This window comes from Narcine bancroftii, chromosome 3 (genome assembly GCF_036971445.1).
Source record: "Narcine bancroftii isolate sNarBan1 chromosome 3, sNarBan1.hap1, whole genome shotgun sequence".
Lineage (NCBI taxonomy): Eukaryota > Metazoa > Chordata > Chondrichthyes > Torpediniformes > Narcinidae > Narcine > Narcine bancroftii.
The window spans coordinates 299980623-300002723 of record NC_091471.1 but is presented as its reverse complement, the minus strand read 5'-3'; positions in this window follow the sequence as shown (position 1 = coordinate 300002723).

Below are 22101 nucleotides of genomic sequence, written 5' to 3'. Positions count from 1 at the left end.
AGCTGTCCGAATTTTACGAAGAGATCAGCAATGGCTGCAAACCAAAGGATGAGTCAGTCGACGAGAGCAAACTTAATAGCATCTGTATTGTGAGTGTGTTTAACGTGGCTCCTAGAGGCAATGATTGCCATTACTTCCCTACTCAGGAGGTTTAATGCAATGCATGCATAAAAACATATCCAGCCAGAGTGCTTAGAAATCTGACACTTAGAACTGTCACATTCAGAATGAAAATTGATCTTTTCCAGAGTGGAATGTAATTATTCTGGTTTCCAGGTTAAATTAAGCCACTCCAGATATTTGAAGGAGTACTTCCTGCCACTAATCCAAATTGTGTGCATGAGCTACATTTTTCCCAAGGGAGCCATTGATAATGATGTCATTCCCTGGGCAAAGCTCAGTTAGAGCGCTGCCTGAAGATATTCATTCATGTTGTTCCGTCGTGGACCTGTTGGTGGGTACACCACTCATGTTGTTCCATCGTAAACCTGTGGTGGGTACACCACTCACGTTGTTCCATCGTGGACCTGCTGGTGGGTACACCACTCATGTTATTCCATCGTAAACCTGTGGTGGGTACACCACTCATGTTGTTCCATCCTGGACCTGCTAGTGGGCACACCACTCATGTTGTTCCATCGTGGACCTGCTGGTGGGTACACCACTCATGTTGTTCCATCATGGACCTGTTGGTAGGTACACCACTCACATTGTTCCATTGTGGCCTGTTGGTAGGTACACCACTCACATTGTTCCATCATGGCACTCACATTGTTCCAACGTAGACCTGTTGGCGGACACACCACTCACGTTGTTCCATCATGGACCTGTTGGTGGATACACCCTCACTTTGTTACATCATGGACCAATTGGTGAGTATACCAATCACATTGATCCATCATCGATCTGTTGGTGGGAACACCATTCTCATTAATCCAGTCATGGACCTAATGGTGGGTACACCACTCACATTGTTCCATCACACGCCTATTGATGGATACCTACCTTCACATTGCCACATCACAAACTCATTAAGAGGTACTCCCATTCATATTGTGATATTATGAACATCAATGCACATTTTCACTATCACTGCAGGCAATGATGGGAGCTCAATGTTTGTTTCCTGACACAGATGAACCAATCTCCCAGCAACTCGTCATTTACCATCCTGCATCCACATGCCGATGTCCAACCACCCTCTGTCATTTACTTACTCCTACAATCCCCTCACACATCAACCCTGAGATTCTGATTTGTTGTTTCCCTCTGCGTGCCCTACCCGGACACGTGGAGCAAATCTGTTTCCTTGAGAAAGCCACTTCATTCAGGTTAGTGCCTTGGGTTTCAAGTCTTTCTGAGTTTACAAGCTAGGGATCAAAATGGTATATGGGGTCTGCAATGTAGCAAATCATTAACACATTTCCACGGACCCTAATAAAGTTCTAAGGCACTTCTTTTTCCAATATCAAGTTTCTACCTCATATTATATTAAAATGCATTTCCAGTCACGCTCTGGAACATATTTAAAACAAACTGCTAAATTCTATGTAACCAAATAAAATAAATATATTCTTTGAATGGTTTGATATTTATTTTCCATGGTCAAAAATGTCATCTTTAGAAATTGCAATGGCCCAAAATATTGGAGTAATTTTAGTGAAACCATTCACATTTTCTGATTCTTCTGCCTTCATGCTGACAGTGGACTCGGGGATCTGCAGGTGTGCAGTGAAATGTAGAAACCCACAAAGTGCTCTCGGTATTCTTGTCCATTTGTTGTTTCAACCACACAACCCAAGTTCTGCATTTAAATGCATGGACACTACTGGTCATGACTGAAAATTCTAGGTTTTCCTGTCATTATTGGCGCATATTCTTGTTGTTACAAATTGCACAGATTCAATGTGTACTTTAACTTTTTATCAACTATTTTCACTGTAAAAACAATTGAAAACCTCATGCGGTTGAATGAGGCGTAACTTGACTTCTAATGGTTCTTAGTTAATTGCTGTTGAGGTCACCACACCAAGATTTGGTGCTGATAAATGCTGGGCTCAGAAGATCAGCCACAAGTCTATTGGTGTCCTCAAGATGCAAGAGGGCCCTTGGGATCTGAGTCCCACCTGCATTCAGATGGTCACAGGTTTCTTCTGTGTGGCGATTGGACTTGCGGGAAGGGAAGGTTGTGTTGCGAGATGGAAGGGCCCTGGTGCTCCAGCTGTGTGGAATGGGGAGGAATTTGACTGCATTGGTTCTCAGAGAAGTTGTGATTAGAACTTTATGAATTGGGGTGAGGGATTGGGAAGGCCGGAAGGTTCTCCTGGGCAATTCCAGACTAGGGCAAAGGGAATTAGGAACCAGGCAGGGTTAGAGAAGTGTGGGAAGGGTACACTGGTGGTGAGAGAAATCAGGGACATAGATGTGTCAGGGAGGGAAGAAACTGGGGATGGAGCTGGGATGGAGAAGTGTTGGGGATTAGAGACTGTTGAGATCTGTGGAGCAGGAGGAAGATAGGAGATAGAGGTTGTTGAGATAGGTGGGGCAAGAGAGAGATTGAGACAGAGTTTCTTGAAGTGTGTGGGGAGGTGATAGGGGGAGGTTTTGAGGTGTGTGATAGGTGATGGAGGCTGTCAAGTTGTTTGGGGAGGGGGAAAGTTTTAGATGCTGAGGCCAAAGGAGGTTGGCAGGACTTAAGATGTCTGATAGGAATTAAGGTGTGTAGCATGGGGCAGAGATCAGTGCAGAGGCCAAGAAAGAGATGAGAAAAGGGGAATGGGGAGCGGCAGCAAAGCAACAAGTATGCAAGGTGATGGGGCACATCAAGAGCTCACAAGCATTGTAGGGAATGTTGTCTTACTGCACAGACTTTCCAAGCTAGAAGTACAGCATAAAAGTCTGGTTGTCCTGGGGATTCCCAGGGTCAAGCCCTTATGGACAAGATAAATGGTCCAGGTTACCCAAACAAGATTGGATGGGAACATACAATGGGCAACAACATCATTACTCATGTTCCTGATTCACAAAGGTGCACAACATGACTTAGCCAATCACATTTTCCCACTCGCCTTCCATTCCCACAATGCAAAGAGAGATGGTGGTGAAGAAGGTGCTTAGTCTGCTCACCTTCATTGGCCAAGGTATGATGCTACCTGATTTTTAAAAATTTATATTTAGACCTACAGCACAGTAACAGGCCATTTCAGCTCATGAGTCCGTGCCGCCCAATTTACATCTCATTAACCAATATGCCGGTACATTTTGAACGGCAGGAGAAAACCGGAGCCCCCGGAGAAAACCCACACACACTCAGGGAGAACATGAAAACTCCTTACAGACAGCGCGGAACTCGATCCCCAGTCTGGTCCCGATCAATGGTCCTGTAAAGGTGTTTCGCTAACTGCTATGCCAACCATTTTCAGCATTTTTACCTGTTGAAACTCCAATTTATTTGGGATGAAGTCTTCCTGCTCACACTGACAAAAGGAAGAGTTTGACCTATTGTATCCACTGAATATGGGGTGGGGGAACAGGACTGTCTGCAGGGACTTCCCATCTGCCCACTATATGGGAAACCAAGGAGATCTCAACTAAATAGCAGCTATGCACAAGTAGAAATGTGTTGCAAGGATCAACTATCAAAATGAGCAGACCAAAAATTGTTGGAGAAACTCAGAGGTAGGACAGCATCTATAAGGAGAAAAGATCAGTCAACATTTCAGCTTGGGACCTTTTATCAAAATTCTCATTTCCTCAAGATTCCAGTATCTACAGTGTTTGTTTTTTCTTCAGCTGTTAAAGTATTCACACAATACAAGACCTTAACCATCTCATGCAAATAAAACACCATTATGGAAAGAATCATGTTGGCCTGAAGTTGAATATTTAACTGCAAAGTTGGGAATGAATATGAAAGCACAATTTGTTGAAGAGAAGGTTACCAAATCAATTAGGACCCATGAGAAATTTTGAAATTTGACAGTGTTGGAGACGACAATCTCTGTCTTGCAGAGAGAAGATAGCTGAGAAAGCAGGCAAGGGTTTGAGTATAAATATCATATGCTTGAATTTTACAGCGAAAGTGAGCATTAGAGGGCTTCTTCCAAATAACAAGCAGAGGGGATACTTTAATCAAAAACATTTAGTAGGCTGCAAAGAATATTGCTTGCTGAAAGCTTGGGAAAGCAAGAGGATTTACAATTTTTATATGAATATTGCAAACTACAGAAAATGAGATAAAACAGGATTACTTTATGAACAAAAGTGACCCATAAAATAAGTGTGACTTCAGCACAACGGGAATAATCTTGATACTAGCAACGATGCAACTAATTTTCTTAAAGCCAACTGCTGAAATCATCTAAAATTTTGCATTGGATGTCATTTTTGAGCTTAATATTCCAAGAGAAAATGTACATAGGCATAAAACGGAAGTGAAGTATTGTACATAATCGGATCCTTTGTGCATTTGGATTGGAATGCATGAGATGATACAAACACTTGACAGACAAGGCAATGCATTTTCACTGAAAGATTAAAATAGCAATCTTAAACATGAAGCGTTAAGGAAATAAATGAAAGATAGTTTCCTCCTTTTCAGTGAAAAATTGAGAATATTTTATGATAAGGCAAAATTAATTCTCTGGGAAATGTTGCATTTATTTTGACAAGGATTATCTAATAATGTACCTTATATAATACCAAGTAATCCTTTGTGTGTTTGCAAGCGACAGATGTGGGAATGGCAATGCACATATTGTTTAAACCTTTTCATTCACAGGATGTGCTCACCACCGGCAATGCCAATATTTATCGCCCCTGTACTGAGATGGTGGTTAAAAATCAACCACATTGCTGGCTTTGGAGTAACACAAAAAGCAGGCTTGGTAAGAACTGCAGATTAGGAGAGAAACACATGTTGAAATCTTGAGCAGACAAAGGATTGTTGGAAGAACTCAATAGGTCAGATAGTATCCATGGTAGAAATGGTCAGTCAATAATTTGGGTCTGAAACCCTTCATCAAGTCCAAAATAAAGACATGAAGGAGCCTGTAGGGATCCAATAGTTTATTAGTTACCATTACTAGCTTTTTAGAACATTGTAGGTATACCTGTTTAAATTAATTTAAATTCCACTGGTGCCTGCAAGAGTTCTCACCTCTCTATGGATCTGCTCAACCCTGCTTGCTCATCCAGTGTGTTAACCATTATACTACCACATCTGATTTCCATCAGATTGTACAAATTTATGACCAAATTCATTTCACAAATAAGGGAATCACAGAACATCAGTGCTTCGATTTCCTCAGGAGATTGCAGAGGTTTGGTGTGACATTGAAAACCTTGGCGAACTTCTACAGATGCGTAATGAAGAGTGCGTTAACTGTCTGCATCATGGCCTAGTATGGAGTCGCCAATACCTCTGAGTGGAAAGCCCCACAAAAGGTAGTGGACAGAGCCCAGGTCATCACAGGCGAAACTATCACCATCATCGAGAAAATCTACATGGAACGCTACCATCAGAGAGCAGCAGCATTCATCAAGGATCCATTTGAGCAATTTTACAAAATTTGAAGGATGCCCTAATTTGGCGTAAGCATTATAAGCAATAATCTTATTACATTGCAACCCGAAAAAATGTTGCAAACTAATTTCTTGGTCAATACAGTATATTTCACAAATATAACTATTTGCGTTACAGGTGAAAGTGAGATTTGTTTGAATTCAAAACAAAATATTATTTTCATAGATACAGGTAAAAATTGGACAATCAAAATAATATATTTTACAGAATGACAGAACTACAAAGCTACAGGTATGTTTAAATGCTGATGAACTATGCTAGCGTCCAGTGAGGCATGAATGAAATTGACCAAACCAACCAACAATTCAATTTCTGTCACATTACCATGAATAGATTCATATCATGGGTGAAGAAACTTTCCAAAAAGAAAGAAAGAAAATTGGAATGGCAATTAATCATTCGTTCCAATCTACTTCTGGTTCCAATTCAGCAAAGCTCAAGGCTTGAGGCTCAATGCTTCTTCTTTGATGTGTGATGTTGAAAGACATAGTAACGAGGCAGATATTAATCAATGAAAGAGTCACCTGAAAGCACACAGAACCATACAGGTGATTTGAAAGACACTCCTATTCATTGAAAGCCCAGACTTCAAAAGTTGAAGACAGTTTTAAAAGCAGAAGGAGGCACATTAACACTGTGCCTTCCTCTTAAGAATTATTGTGCATCAACTTAGAAAAAATAACATATAATTTAAGAAATAACATCACAATATTCGAACAAATATGGGAACCGTACATGAAATACCATAGAGAAATCCTACCACGGACTTCCACCACCTAAAATGACAGAAGGAGAAGACAACGAAATGAACTGACTCAGAATGTAAAAGTAAAAGATAAAAATTTCTTGCTTATTTTTATTAAGTGACAACATTGTTTAACTGTTTTGATGTATCTAATAGATTTAACTTTGAATAAATGGGAAGGGGGGGTGAGGGAGGGAGGGAAGGGAGGGGGGAAAAGGGGAGAAAATGACACTGTACATATTCAAGAGAAAAATGTCTGTATGTATTTAGGTCAGTATGGTTTATAGTGTGACAAATAAAAAAATTTTTTAAAAAATGTATGAGACAAAAAAACTTGTCCTGCCTTTAAGTATAGGTAAAAACACAGAGAAATGCTGGAGGAACTCATCTGGTATCGCAGCATCCATAGGAGGTAAAAAAATATTAGCAACATTTTAGATCTGATCTTTTCTTCAAGGAAAATATTTCAGATTTCTGATTATTGTCAGAGTACATACATGATATCACATACAACCCTGAGATTCTTTTACCTGCGGGTGAGGTGGAATTACCACTTAATGATAGTGCAACAAAACTGTAAACAATGTCCACATGTAAACAAATAAAGAACTGTGAACAGATAATGAAATGTAAACAAACTGACTGTGTAATATATAGAGAATTTTAAAAAATCAATAAAGTGCAAAACTAAGAGTCCTTAAAATGAGCAAAGAACAGAAAGGCATAAGAATAAAGAGACTGAAGATTGGCTGGGGAGGAGTAGAGACCAACAAAAGGTGATCATTGGATTTGTTAAGAGAAGAGAGAACTGATTTTGCCTCTGTGAAAGGAGACTGAGGGAAAAGGGAAGAGGGTAGATTATCATTACAGAATCTGATTATGAACTCCCTCAGCACCTCAGCATTGGGTCTCCAACTGGTGGAACCATTTTGCAAACAACAGTAATATATATAGTCTTGCATTTTGTTTCCCTAACCCAGCTATTCTCATTGGGGGCCATACATTACCCCCTTCACCACCCCCCCCCCCGCCACAGAATTAAATCATAAAATAATTTTATGTAGTCAGTAGCATAGCAGTACAGAAGAATCCAACTAAATGACTGCTTCACAGGGAAGGGGGCCCCATAAACTTTGAGCAGAGTCCCAAGGGTGTCATAGCCAAAAAGAAGGTTGAGAAATGCTGCCCTGAACCATTGAAAATAGAACATAAAACAGTATAGCAGAGGAACAGATCATCCAGCCCATAATGTCTGTGGTGATGAAAGTGCTAAATCGACCTGCATGTGATCCATGTCCTTCCATTGCTTGCATGAGCCTGTCTGAATACCATGAAACATCACCCATCATATTGGCTTCCACCTCCCCTCCTGCCACCTAACTCTCAAAGGGAATATAAAACTTAACTCGTACATCTCCTTAAATCTTTCTCCCTCTTAGTTTATACCCACACCCTCTAGTAAATTGACATTTTAACCCTGGACAAAGACTCTACCTATCGTATCAATGTCTCTCATCATTTTATAAACCTGTCTGGTCTTTCCTCAGCCCCTGGTGATGAAAAATTTTCCAACCTCCCCTCGAGTTAATGCTCTCTAATCCACGAAACATCCTGCTAAACTTCTTTCGCAGCCGATCCAAAGCCTTCAGTTGTTTCCTGTAATACAGCAACCAGAACTGCACAGAACAATGGCTATTCTTCAGTCCTCTCCAAACTTGCCTCTGGATGGAGAGGATACAAAGATCTCAATCAAGGCCCCATCAATCTCCTCTCCTGCCTCTCTCAATAAACTTGGATACTGTAGATAGCTCCCATCAGGCCCAGGGGACTTGTATACCTTAACTACAATATTAACGCAATTGATTCTAATCTCACTAACCTCCTTGGTGAATATCGATAAAAAGTGCTCATTTAGTGCTTCCCTCACTTCCTCTGCCTTCAAGTATAAATTCCCTCCTGCCACTGCTTTGCCAGGTAGCTCAGGACACTCCAGGTTTAAACCTGGAAAAACAACCAGCAGTACATTTATTTGCCAAAATGAATCAACAATGAAATCATGCAAATGTTCTAAAAGCAACCAATTAATCATTGTGAACTGAAGATCAATTCAACATATTGTACAAGATTTTCTCATAAAAAGAAAACAGAAATTCACATAAAGAGGGTATCATGCATTGAGTGCCATGTAATTAGTTACATTAATAAGTCAGTTCATCAATAATTGAAAAAAATGAACTGTTAATGGGACTAATTTGTAAAATAACAATAAAACGGAGACATCATAATTTTTTAGTTATAACATGTGGTTTCATTTTAATTGTAAGAAGTAGTTGAAAATTTTGGTCCTCCCTTGAATATGCAGAACACAAAAATCATAAGGAGGATTTCTAATGAATGTTGAGATAATTTCCCTTGCATCAAAGATTTTGCTCATTTATGACCATTTATTATACTACTGCATAACATGTAACAAAAATGCAAAATACATACAAGTGTGTTGGGTATGGAGAGGAGTAACATTCAATAGTTCGGAATGTTTCCCTATCCACACCAATGTCTTGAGAGTGCCTGATTATATTTGTTTTACTGTAGTTAAGTTCAAGATCCAAGATTTTTTTTAATTGTCATATGATAAAACAGATGTTAAATATCACAAAATTGTATTTAGTCTGCCATAAAGCAAAGAATTGACATCAGCAGAAGTTGCTCAGTGCCCCTAACTGCAGAGAAAGAGAAACAAATGAGAATCCCTTCACAGTCAATGAGTGCCCGTGGATTCACCTCCAGCACACCTGCAGATTTTGCAGCCACACAGACTTCAGTTCCAGATCCCAACCTCTGACACGATCAGGAAGATTTCAGTGTTCAAAGCCCCTCGGGAGCCCCTCCCACCCTCAGCCACCTCAAGCATCCCAGTTCTGATACCGAGTATCCCTTCACCCAGTCTCCAGGCAGTACACAGCAATTCACAGACTGGTGTGAGTCTGTCAATTAATTCGCTGAAAGCAGGCTGGAAGTAGCCATGACAACATTAAAAATTCTGTCCAACCTTCTGAAACTTATCACGGAGATAAATAATTGTAAAGAATGCATTTGATATCAGTATTTCTTGTGTAAGATATTTGAGTATATTCTAATTGGCTTTTGCAGTATCTATGGCTGTTCACTTGGTTTATTAAACAATCAAGGTTATAGCATTTTAGAAATAGTTTTCAAAAGATTTCAATAATGAAGTGACAAAGGAGGAAGTGAAAGGGATAGAGGAAGAGTTCAAAGAGGAAGCTCAGATTTGCATAAATTCAATTTTATCGTAATGACTGAAGGAAAGCTTGAATTTACCCGAACTCTGCGTCAAACGTACAAGTAGTGTGACAGCATACATAATCGACAAACAATTCTCTCTCACGGGTTCTCAATCCATTGAAAACAAATTAGTTTCACATGTCAGTTTTAATAAAAATGAATAACTTTCCTGGAGTTTTGGTATGATATTGAAAACCTTGGCAAACTTCTACAGATGTGTGCCGGAAAGTGTGCTAACCAGCTGTGTCATGGTATGGTGTGGGAGCACCAATAACTCTGAGGGGGAAAACCTGCAAAAGGTAGTGGACAAAGCCCAGGACATTGCAGGAAAAACTCTCCCCACCATCGAGAAAATTCTCATGGAATGCTGCCGATGGAGAGCAGCTGCAATCATCAAGGATTCACACCACCCAGGACATACTCTGCCATCAGGAAAGAGGTTCTGGTGCCATAAGACTCATATCACCAGGTTGAGGAACTGTTGCTAACCCTCCACCATCAGACTCCAAAGCAAAAAAAAAATCAGAGACTCTTTTAAGGACTCTTACTTCGCACATCATTTATTATTAAATATTTATTTTCTGTATTGTACAATTTGCTTGTACTTCCTTGTTTACATGTCTCTCTGATGTCTATGTATCTTTCCTTTATGTACATTTATGGTGGTTCTACCCATTCATATTATATTTTGGAAATTTCCCCTTACTACATCCTTAGCAAAGAAACTGGCATTTCTCTGTTATTTCCTTTCTGCCAATTAAAAATTCTCGTCTCTTCAAGCAAGGATTCTCCCTTTATTTTTTACCAAGCCTGGTTCACTGTTTTTAACCCATATTTTATCTTCAAGAGCTCTCCTGTACCATTCAACAGAGAGAAGAAGTAAACTCCTTCAACCAATGATCCACCAACCACTTTCACAAAGGATAGGTTCTAGTTTATTCCCCCATTCTTTCCTCCCACTTAACTTGAGGACACTGTAAATGCAAATGGGCCTAACTTGATCAGCATGGACAAATTAGCCAACGGGCCCATTTCCATGCTATGAAAAACAACAACTTTATGTTAAAGTCAATCCTCGAAGCTCCAGGTCGACCAAACTCAGCACTGACTGCATAGTTGTTCTTGGTCCTTCTCATAGTTCTACAAAATACTATGTTCATTCTCAAATCCCACTTTAAAGACGACTGTTTTAAAAAAAAATGCAACTCGGTAAAGAGGTGATGACAATAGCTTTCACAGGGCACAGGTGAGCAGTGGATTTGAGGTGCTGAATGAGGAATGTTGTGCTTCCTGGGTAATAGGCAACAAATAAAATCAAAATCAGCCCCAGTCAAAATCAAAGAGCAAAGTGGGAGATTTCTGGGAACAGATTGCTTCTCAGTGTTTCAAAACATAAAATATAAAAACCGGAGAACACGAGAACACGACCATTTTATAACGTTAAATTTATGGGGTTGACTATAGCATGAATACTACTTTTGACCTTGGTAAGTACCTGTGTCATTCGAGGCATTGGGAGCTCTGATGGGTAGGAGGATGGCTGGGACCAGGTGGTAAGTCCACGGTCGAAGCGTTGAAAGCTCGGATGGGCGGGTGGGTGGTCAGGACTGGGTGGTAAGTCTGCAGTCGAAGTGCCAGGAGCTCCGATGGTCGGGCGGCTGGGGCTGAGGTGAGAGTCCGCAGTTGAGGCATTTGGACCTCTAATGGGCAGCCAGCTCACTTTTGTAAATGATATATCGAAAATACCAGATTTTTAAATCAAAGATAGGGGGGGAGGGGTCGATTTTTACATGGTATCAACTTTTACACAAGTATATGCACTCTGTTTAACTATCTAAAAATGATACAAACTATAAATGACCCATTCTCCATATTTATTATTAATCCTAGGAAGAAATCAATCAATCCAATTTGCAAACTTTTGTTTTGCTAAAGAAAATTATATTCAATTCAAGAGGATCTTTGAAAGTATTTATTTATTTGAAATCAAGGATCTATACAAATTCAATAGCATTCATTTCCTTAAGAAGGACAAAGAAGACAGATATCCACGTGGGAAAAAAGCCAACAGGAACATTGATTCCATTATCTCAGCTCTTCTAATCCAAAATTAGTCAGAGGTGCTTTGCCAATCGGAATAGTGTTTGCTTAATTTTCAGACTTCTGTGTCCATTTCAGGAACAACACATTAAGATGAAGATAAGGCAGTTTTGTTAGAAATTAAGCAAAGTATAATTTGTTTCAGATCAAAGATTATTGTGCTTGGAAATTCATTGTCATGAACATGTGTCACAAAATTTGTTGTTTTGCAACAGCACTAGAGGTGGAGAGCTATGGACTGGTGGCAGGTCATTGGGACTAGGCCATACTTCTTTATAGCCTGCTAGTGCAATAATAAAATAAAAGTGTAGACTATAGTATTATAAAGAAAAGTTTCTGATTCTGAGTAAAATTGGCCAGGAGGGATCAGAGTTGAGAATGTTCCAGATTGCAGAATGAGAAAGAAGGGGAAAAGGGAGGAATATTTACCAGGGGAGTGGTGGTCCCATTCAGACAGGTGGATCACGGAAAGATCAAAATCAGTTATAACAGTGGAAGGGCATCAGATGTCCATTCGGTCGTTGAACCTGAATTAATTTCAAAGTCATGTACTTTCTGCCTGGCATGAGGGGTAGAAGGGAGTCTGACGATGGGTCTTTTGGTATGCTGGCTGCTTCCTCAAGGCTGTGGTAAATATAAATGGAATTGATGGGAGGGGAGGTTGGTTTGAGTAGCAGCCTAAGCTACATTTGGCAGTACAGTCAATGATGCACTTCCCATCGCTTTAAACTGATGGGACAGTGTGAACCAAATAGAATTTCTCCTGCTTTTTGAGAGGGGGACAGAATGGGGAGTTTTTCAGCTTGTCAGGTAGATGCCAGTGTTGTAACTCCACTGGAACAGCTTAACTGGTTAATCATTATACTCTAAGTCTGGTGTGCAGATAAGAGTCCATGCAATGTCCATAATTAAATAGATATACCATCTTATATCGAGGGATATTAGCACAATGATGCTAGAGGAAAGAGAACTCCCCTGGTGCAGCAGGAAGCATCTCTTGAGGAGGCCTGGCCAATTTAAGTTCAGAGTAGAGGGCTGGGAGTAAACTCATTCTTTCATTCAAGATTAGCTAAAGCATGGGAAATGGTAGGTAAGAAAATACACTAATGGTGTTGAAATTATTAAAATAAAGAGCATTTCACTTATACTTCAACATTTAAATATCTTCATTTTTGCACTTATTTTATTTTCCATAGCTTGATATAATTGATTCTATCGTAGCAATGTTTGCATTAATTATAATGTTCAAAAGAAATTTGAACAGTTGGGGATTAGAAGGGTTCAGAAGGAGATGGGCCAAATGCAGGCAAATGGGACTAGCCCAGAATGCCAACTTGGGAGAAAACCAGAGCACCCAGAGTATGTACAAACTCCTAACAGTCAGTGCTGGATTCAAACCTGGGTCACTGGTGCTGCAATACTAGCCATGCACTATACTAACTGCTATGCTATTCCATGCTGTGTGGCTCATTCAACATTGCTTTGATTGTAAACTTAGAAGTCCATCCTGAAATATCCACCCTCATCCATCCCAAGAACATGCTATACTGTATATATGACAGTGTGTAGGATAACTCTGAATAGGATGACCCCCTCGCCCCCAATTTTCCACTTAAAATGTAGGCTTTGAGCTATAGCCTTTGTATAGGATGATCCCCCAAGTCAGGCACTTACCACTGACCAGTGGTGTGATGCTGTCACAATATTTTAATATCAAATTATCTGTAAATGTTTTAATTTTATTAGCATATTTTAAATAAACCACAGTCAGCTCCTGTAACAGATCGTTTAAAGACAGTACAGAGCCGATGGCAGTTGGAATTATTTTTTTTTTAATTTTATTTTAGACATACAGGTAACAACCTGTATGAGTCTGTGCCGCCCATTTTACATCCAATTAAGCTACAACCCCCCAGTTCGTTTCAAGCGGTGGAAGGAAACCGGAGGCCCTGGGGAAAACCCATGCAGACAAGGGGAGATCGTACCAATTCCTTACAGACTGCGTAGGATTCAAACCCTGGACCCGATCGTTGGCGCTGTAAAGGTGTTGCACGAACCGCTACATCAACCATGCCAAATGGGCAGATGGACCCCGGGGGAGAATGCTGAGACTTCACTGGACACGCGGTTGCCCCGCTGAATTAGCAATACCCTTCAAAGTGCCCACTGTCACCATTTGTGTGGAGGTGAGCTAGGTTGTCAGTGCAGGGAAGGTGAGCCAAGGGCCTGACCAGGACACGTGAGTCAGAGTGGCGGGATGAGAATAGGAAATGGAAGGAGGACGGGGAAGATGGCAGCAGTGTTGAAACTTCACTGTCAAGGTTTGGATTTTAGGCCTGGCGTATAAGTCGACCCAATTTTGAGGTGATATTTTTAAGTTTTGAGGATCATCCTATATGGTGATATAGGTGAGCAGCTGAAATATTCATGTGACTAAATCGTAACAAACATTGTAGAATGGATATTTTGGAGCAAACTTGTCTCTAAAAGTGGTTAGCCACCTTTGCGATTTTGAACATGAAAGTTAGGATGTGACCGGCTGTTGTTCAGAGATTTCTGGATACAAATACTGAAAGTCTTGAATTTCATGATTTATCAACATGACAAGTGACACAGCCAGTCCTCGACACCAGAGGTACTTCAGAGAGTGTGTTCCCACTGATAAAACCACATGGAATCAGCCAAAAAGAACTGCAAAATATTTCTCCTGTTCTGTTCAACTATTTGGACAACAGCCAGGAATGACATCAAGTTTTCCCCACTCTACCCCGCCCTCCCTCCATTTTACCACCCCTCCCCCCACACTATCACCCTTCCCCCCATTCTCCCATCACCTTCCCCTACTCTACCACCCCCTCCCCCTACTCCTGCAGTTTTGGCAGCTGTTACTAGGTTTTCACAATTAACGAGAAAAAGATTGCTGGCTGTTTTACAACAGCTCAATTGTTATTAATGTGTTGCACTAAAACTTTTTAAAAGGAAGCTATTTATAGATCCTGTATTTCATGTGGGTTTTTGCACATCATTGTGTATGCCAAATCGTTCCTCAATTTTATATTTTAATATTATATTTTCAATCATTCTTGTTTTCACAAATTTAAAAGACTATTGGTTTCGCTAGAATACAGAGAATAGACATTATATAAAATGTTAAGTGAAACGATCATTGCTTTTTACACACTCCACCCTACTTTGCACAATTAGTTTTGTAAATCTTACCTTTTCACCTGTGCTCTGCACTAGTTGGGCAACTGACACCTCCCCCCAACCCCCCATGGAGTTTGTTTTCTGGTCAACTTCTGGGATGTGGGTTTCTCTGTAATAGGTCAGCATTTGCGTCACCATTCAAAATTGCACTTGAGAAGGTTCATTCACGAACTGCTGCAATCGTTCTGGTGAAAGTGCTCCCAGTCTGCCTGTGAGCCAGCTTTGTACCCAGTGACGATGGGGGAACAGGGATGTGAGCAAATTTGAAAGGAAGGTATCGGTCGGTGCTGCACTCGTCTTGCCTGGTTGCTGGAGATGCTGGGTTTAGAAGATGGTGCAGGGGTAGCCAGAGGGATAACTCACAATATGGTTTGTTCATAAACACCGTGCTGTAAGCATGATTGGAGGTTAGCCATCCTGGGGCAACTGACTCACCTGGTGTTAGCCACTTCAAGCCAGTAATGGAGGGAATGACAGCTGAGACATGGGGAAGCAGGGGACAATGAAGTAATTTGCTTTGTCTTGTAGGCTGTCAACCTTCTCACATTTTTATAAGAGCTGCATTCATCTGGGCAAGAGTCGAGTGTACCATCACACTCCCAACTTTACCTTCAAGTTTATTATCATCTGACTGTACATATTATAACCAGATCAAATACACATACACATTCACACACAATACACAGCACAAATTAAGCACAAGTAAAACACAAAACACTGCAGACACCATAGTTGAAATGAAAACTGTAGAAATCGACAGGTCAACAGTGAACTTTATATAGTAAAGATAAAAATAAAAACCCAACATTTTGGGCTTGAGCCCTTCATCAAGATATAAGGAAAATGTAGGCAGGTGCCATAACTAACATTTCGGACTTGAGCCCTTCATCATGGTAAGAGCGAAATGTAGGCAGGGACCTACGTTTTGTTCAGGCACCTGCCTACATTTTGCTCAGTCCTTGATGAAGAGCTCAAGCCCGAAACGTTGGTTATGTATCTTTATCTTTGACCTGCTGAGTTTCTCCAGCATTGTGTTTTACATAATAATCATGTATATACAGATAGAATTTAAAACAAATTTATATACATATCTGAAACTATTCATTCAGTTACAGGATGCTATATATTAATCTTACAGCCTGTGGGAAGAAACTATTTTCCAGCCTTGCAGTCCTGATTTTACCTCCTTCTTGGTAGTGGGTCGAAGAACCTGGATGGAAAGTGCCTAACATTAGCTGAAAGTCTTTCAAGTGTCAGGATGTGAGTCACTGGACATAGGACGTGAGATTCTTGCAGCCATGATGTTTACATGATTGGTCCGTTTGAGTTTCTGGTAATGGTGTTGCCCAGGATTGAAGGAGATGTGCTCAGCAACATTAATAGCATTGGAAGTCTCTCTCTTCAACAATATCCATGGCAAAAGAGCTGCTTGATTGCCATCTGATTCCCATGCTTAAATATTCTCAAATTAGCATGGGGAGGCATGCCAAGCGTAGCAGTTAGAGCAACACTGACCACCGCCAGTGGGCTGATCTCGCCTCAAACCGTGCATCTTGGCGCCTCACAGTTCGGCGGGCAGCAACCTCCTTTGAAGAAGACCGCAGAGCCCACCTCACTGACAAAAGGCAAAGGAGGAAAAACCCAACACCCAACCCCAACCCACCAATTTTCCCCTGCAACTGCTGCAACCGTGTCTGCCTGTCCCGCATCGGACTTGTCAGCCACAAACAAGCCTGCAGCTGACGTGGACATTTACCCCCTCCATAAATCTTCGTCCGCAAACCCAAGCCAAAGAAGAAAGAATTACAGCGCCAGTGATCGAGGATTAAATCCACCACTGTCTGTCAGGTGTTTGTATATTCTCATTATGACCTCCAGGTTCTCTAGTTTCCTCCCTGCAAATACATGTTATTTGGGCAGCACAGACTTGTGGGCCTGAAGGGCCTGTCACCTTGCATTGTCTCTAAACTTAAATTAAAGTGTACCCTGTGGTAGACTATTCCACATTCTCCACTGTGTGAGGCATTTTTCCTCCTTTCTTATTTATGATTTCCTGAACAGTGGAACTTTGTTTAATAATTACCATGGTCTTTTATAATTGCAAAGGTAAATAAAATATTCCACATTTATACATCCTCATTTAGTGTAAGGTCTCAGTTTGCTTTTCCCCTGTGGCAACTTATTAATTCCTGCTGTCTTTCTACTGGTCCTTATTACATCCTCTCTTCGGCCTGATACCTTACCACAATGAATATTTATCATTTATTGCAATAGTTCATTGTGAACTCATCAGTCTTACATATTCAATATAAGTGATTTGCTTTTGTATTCATTGTCTAGATGCATGCTATTGTCTCTTCATTGGACTTTGCCTCTTGTGCTCACACCTTTTATATGTACCTTCACCCATATCTGTGCTCAAGCTCATTTTTGTAATGGTTTGGTTTTCTATTCTGTACTCTGAAACCCAGCATCTCCAGCAACTGAGCCCGACAAGTTCAGCACTGGCACTTTCCTTTCCAATTTTATTCACGTCCCTGTTTCTCCATTGTCACTGGGTACAAAGCCAGCCTACAGGTAGTCTGGGGACACCATCACCAGAGCGATTGCAGCAATACCGAAGCTGGAGATTTTGGATCCCTTTGTTTTGCCAACATTTGGGTCAAAATGCCTTAAATAGAATGCACATTTTCGGAAGTGGCAGATTAAGAGGTTGAAAGGAAAAAATGCCAAGTCTGATTGAAAAAAACATCCCCATTTTCCCTCTCCTCCCTTTCCCTGTATCCCTGCAACCCCTCCACTTGCATTATCTTTCTTTGGCTTGGCTTTGCGGATGAAGATTTATGGAGGGATATGTCCACGTCTGCTGTAGGCTCGTTGGTGACTGATAAGTCCGATGCGGGACAGGCAGGCACGGTTGCAGCAGTTGCAAGGGAAAATTGATTGGTTGGGGTTGGGTGTTGGGTTTTTCCTCCTTTGTCTTTTGTCAGTGAGGTGGGCTCTGCGGTCTTCTTCAAAGGAGGTTGCAGCCCGCCGAACTGTGAGGCGCCAAGATGCACGGTTGGAGGCGAGATCAGCCCACTGGCAGTGGTCAATGTGACAGACACCAAGAGATTTCTTTAAGCAATCCTTGTACCTCTTCTTTGGTGCACCTCTGTCTCGGTGGCCAGTGGAGAGCTCGCCATATAACACGATCTTGGGAAGGCGATGGTCCTCCATTCTGAAGACGTGACCCACCCAGCGCAGTTGGGTCTTCAGCAGCATGGATTCGATGCTTGCGGACTCTGCCAGCTCGAGTACTTCGACGTTGGTGATGAAGTCATTCCAATGAGTGTTGAGGATGGAGCGGAGACAGCGCTGTGGGCTGGCTTTGTATCCAGTGACAATGGAGAAACAGGGATGTGAATAAAATTGGAAAGGAAGGTGCCAGTGCTGAACTTGTCAGGCTCAGTTGCTGGAGATGCTGGGTTTCAGAGTACAGAATAGAAAACCAAACCATTACAAAAATGAACTTGAGCACAGATATGGGTGAAGGTACATATAAAAGGTGTGAGCACAAGAGGCAAAGTCCAATGAAGAGACAATAGCATGCATCTAGACAATGGATACAAAAGCAAATCACTTATATTGAATATGTAAGACTGATGAGTTCACAATGAACTATTGCAATAATGATAAATATTCATTGTACTTTGGCCATTAACCAACACAATTGGGTCATTTACAACAACCAGTTAGTGTATCAACACATCAATAGGATGAAGTAGAATCCCCTGAGGTCATGGAAGAAGAGGTTGGGTCTGAAGTCAGGATTGAACCTAGATCCCTGCTGCACCATCATTCTCTGCAAAAAAGAGTGACCCCTCCATCGTCATTCAGTGAAGCAGGCGATTTATTGTTGTAATGGGTAATTAGAGACACTTTTGCTTGGCCATCTAAAACTCTGTAGATGCTGGAAGTTGGAAACAAAAATTGAAAATGCTTGAAACGCTTAGCAGGTCAGCATGTGATGGAAGAGAGAGTTAACTTCATCATATGTAAACCTTTCCTCATAGACATCCAGTTTTACTCCATCAGAGATTTCCCCTACCCCATCCTATCCTTCTCTTGGAGCCACCTCTGACCATCATCTTTCACCCCTCCCTGGTTCACCAATCCCTAATAGCCCCCAACCAATCCCTCCCACCCTCTCCTCATTCCACTGACTATCTCCCCTCTTCACTCTGTCTTGACAAAAGGCTCCAGCCCAAAACATTGACCATTATTTTTCTCCCACTGATGCTGCTCAACCCTTCAAGTTCCTCTAGCAGGTTGGGTTCAGATTCCAGCATCTACAATCTCCTGTATGTACCCAGCTTAATGAGCTACTCTGGTGTTTGATTTTGTTCTGATGAAGGATCCTCAATCTGAAACCTTGACTCTGTTTCTCTTCATGGGAAGAGATGCAACCTAATCTGCTGAGTATTTCCTGTGAGCCACCGACCGATAGGGACATCTCCCTAAATGGCCCAAAGATACACATGTCCTTTCCTACAAATGAATTGCCTCTCAATGTGCAGAATACCTTGGAAATTAGTGCACATTTGGCAGACAATTGATTCATTGCAGCCAGCTGGTTTCCCACATCAAAGGCTCCAACTGAAGATCAAGGCCAGGATGCTTGCCAACACAAGTAGGACTAATTGAGTAATAAAGAGTTAACCATCACAACTTCAAACTTCATCACAGTTATATATTTTGCCTCTAGGCAGCTATTCATCCTATCTTTTATCTTTTTTTTTGCTTGGGAGAACTTTCAATGCCCGATTACCTCTTAGCTTACCTAATCCCCCTTTTTATTTTCTTTATACTTCTATTTCTTTCAAGTTTTACTCTGTACCTTACCTTTCATTTATAACCTCACTTTTGATCAAATATCCCTGTTTATCCATTGAGCCCCAAGCATACAATACTCCCAGTAGTTGCACAATTCACCTAAGACTTTTCAGTTTCATACTTAATTAACCCGCAGTCAATTAATCCAAGCCCTGCTCCTTACTGCCCTCTGAAATTAACTAATTTCCAATCTAACACTTTGTTTTCAACATTTCTTTAAAATTTTTCAATGTGAACACAATTAATTTAGGGATGCTATTCCCCAACCATTCTCCTTGATCTAGGTTATTTATTTGTCCTGTGATGAATCACATTATCACATTAAATACCATTTTAGATGAGCCGATGGTGTATTGAACCGTGGAGGACTGTGCCCAAGATGGTGGCATCTGTGCTCGGATTGCAGGATCCGAGGAGCAGCGGACCGGCACAGGGGAGTAACGGGGAGAACACCCCTCCCTCCCCCATTGAGAAGGAGAGGCAGAGGAGATAATCTTACAGGGAAGGTGACCAGCAAGGAGCTCAGTGGCTGAGGGACCCAAAGGGGCTGTGGCTCATGGGAACCAAGTATTGGAAACAGGATTCAAAAGAGTACCAAGGGCAAGAAGGGCTTCTGAAGGATCTTGGGCGCTGAAGGCTTCCTGATTGTGTCAGAGGTTTGGATCTGGAGTCTGGATCGAATAGGAGGCGTGCAGAGGCTGTGGGAGCACTGGAGGTGAATCCACGGTCACTCAGTGTCTCTGAAGGGACACTTTTGCTTCTCTCATAATATATGGGGCACCAGACGACACTAATGGTGACTCTTTTATCTGTCTTACAGGAGGCAGAAGGCAATTTTGTATAATATTACATGTCAATAAAGGAATCTTATGTCTTGAATTATTTGGAGACTATATTCTTGCTTATTGTTCGTGCAATGCATAGCCTTTGATGTATTGGAAGAATCTACCCTCCATGTTCCCTATTTTTGTGACCTTGTTAGTAGTGTAAAAAGTCTCATCATCAATTCAAATTTATGTAGCAGATCCATTATTGTATTTTTAAACAAGCAAATTCCATGTCAACGATAGTTTTCCTTTCTCCAGCTGAAATCATGTCTTTGATTGACGAGGTCACAGCTCCTTCCTGGCTGTTCCATTTTCTATTTCCCCACAGGGGTCTCTGAATGCATTCGTGTTTCCCTTCACTCCTGCACATCAACCCAGTCAGCTTTTGATTTTGTTATAGTTTAACTTCTGTTTTCAACTTGATGAAGGGTTCCAAGCCGAAACCTTGACCATTTTTTCTTTTCCCATTGATGCTGCTCGACCTGCTGAGGTCCTCCAGCAGATTATATTTTTTTGCTCTGGATTCCAGCGTCTGCATTCTTCAACTTCTCTCTTGTCAGATTGCTTTTGTGATCGCCATTCACAGGAGCACACCTTATAAACATTAGTGACAACAAAGTCCTTGCCTTCTCCAACCCACAACAAGCTCCATTCTGTTGTCCCCTGATATTATCCTCCTCCTCAGCTCAGCCTGAATCCAAAATTCTCGACCTTAGTGTCTTGTTCGATGTTGCCAGAAGCTTCAGTTTTTGCTCCATCACAAAGGTCACCTTCTTTCTCATAAATAACTTATCTCTGTCTCATCTCCACTAAGCACCAACAAAAGTAATAGCATGGCTTGTGGAAATGCAGATAAACTGGGGCACATGCATGCATGAGGACAAGACAGATGAAGTTATTCCCCAAGATACATCGGTGAGAATAAATGTAGATTGGGTGACCACTTCGCCGAACACCTGCACTCTGTCTGTAGACTAAGCCTGAACTCCAGCAGCCAACCATTTCAACTCCACTCACTATTCTCACACAGATATGTCTAACCTCAATCGCGTCCATTGACAGAATTAGGCCAAATGTGAACTTCAGCACCAACACATCATGTCCCACCTGGGGAGCCTGAAATCCAATGGCAGGAACATCAATGTTTCCAATTTCAGGGAACCTCTGGTTGCACTACTTTACCTCTACTCCTGTTTTTACTTTTCTCTCCAACCTTCCAGCCCTCCCAGTGGTCGCTCCCTCTATCTGTACCTCCACCTCTCCCACCTTCTGTCCAATACCCCATCACCTCAGTGACTCCCCTTGACATCACTGATACTGCCCCTTGCCAATTTAAAGGAACCCGACTGGGTTGACTACCACTTCCCTTCACGGATGCTGCCTGACCCGCTGAGTCCCTCCAGCAGCTCACTGCGTGCTCAGCATCTGTAGATTTAGCAGTCGTCTATTACCCTAGAGAA